Below are 1,307 nucleotides of genomic sequence, written 5' to 3' on the forward strand. Positions count from 1 at the left end.
ATTCTCTTCTATCCTGGCGGACGGCGACCTCCCATTCTCCCTGGACCGGGGGCTGGCGCCTGTCCCGCCGGGGGAGGCCTCGGGCCCGCACAGCCGCACGGACTTCCGCGAGACCTGGCCTTGCCTGCCTTTGAGGTGAGATTGAGCCTCCGGGTGCAGGCGGCGCCGGAGGAGACCGAGCACCACCCACCGGTACAGGGAGCCCCCGAGACGCCGCGAGTTGCCCCTCACAGGCATCCACCCGCCTGGCAGCCGAGCGCACGGCGCCGCGACGCACGGACCATGGTAGCCTTGGTGCCCGCTGCTGGTGACGGCCAGGAGCCACCACAAGACCATCCCATGTCACACCTGCCTTCCCTGATCACTACGGAGGGCGACACGGGGGCAGGGGGACCCGGCCGACGGGGTATGACTCAACGAGACGGGTTCAGCGGCGCGGTCTGGGGCGGAGGAGCGGGTGCTGCGGGTGCAGGGCGGCGAGAGAGCGTGACCCGGGCGGGTATCAGCTTGCAGCCGTCGTGGTCCGCGGCAGCAGCAGTGGCAGCAGCCTGGACACCCACCAACCACCACACGGCCACCAGACGCCGACCCTCACCCCCATCGACGACTATATCGCCGCCACGATGAATATCTCAGCCGCGCCGAGACACTCGCTGGAAGAAGCGCTCAGTCATGGCCCTCCGCCCTCACGGGGCGCCTTTGGCTCGCGCTCGCACTCTCTGCAGCACGCTCATGGACGCTCTTTCCATGTGATTTTATTTACTAATGTTATGCCTCAATGACAAGCGGACGAGGAGGAAAGGGCTCAAGGAGGCACGAGAGAATCTTCCCGAGGAGGCCAGGAACAGCAAGGCTCGAGGAAAACGGGCGGCTCCGACAGAGAGGCCGCGGCGTGTAGCTTAGAGCACGGTGGTGGAAGGGCGTCAGGGTGTCAGGGTTGCAGGTCCTCCGTCGCCTTCCTGCGGAGCTCGGGGCGTGAGGCCACAGCGGTGCATCCCGCTGTAGACGGGAGGTGTGGCTCGGACGACGCGGGGCCGAGAGGAGCGAGGAACGAGTGAGGCTGTGTCGGTGTGAGTCGAGAGAAGTCGTGAGTGAGCGAGAGAGCAGGGGCGCGGGCGAGCCAGCGAGGGAGCGACGACGAAGGTGCCGAGCGCGAGGAGTGGCGCGAGGAGAGCGAGGCCGGGAGCAGCGCGTGAGGGGAGCGTCGCCCCAACACTACAGTGCCACCACCCGGGACCAGAAGGCATGGCTCGACCCAAACACACACGCCGACGCACCACGCTCTCCAGGCCCTGCACGCCTACATC

The sequence above is a fragment of the Penaeus monodon genome, chromosome 22, assembly GCF_015228065.2.
Source record: "Penaeus monodon isolate SGIC_2016 chromosome 22, NSTDA_Pmon_1, whole genome shotgun sequence".
NCBI classification, from domain to species: domain Eukaryota; kingdom Metazoa; phylum Arthropoda; class Malacostraca; order Decapoda; family Penaeidae; genus Penaeus; species Penaeus monodon.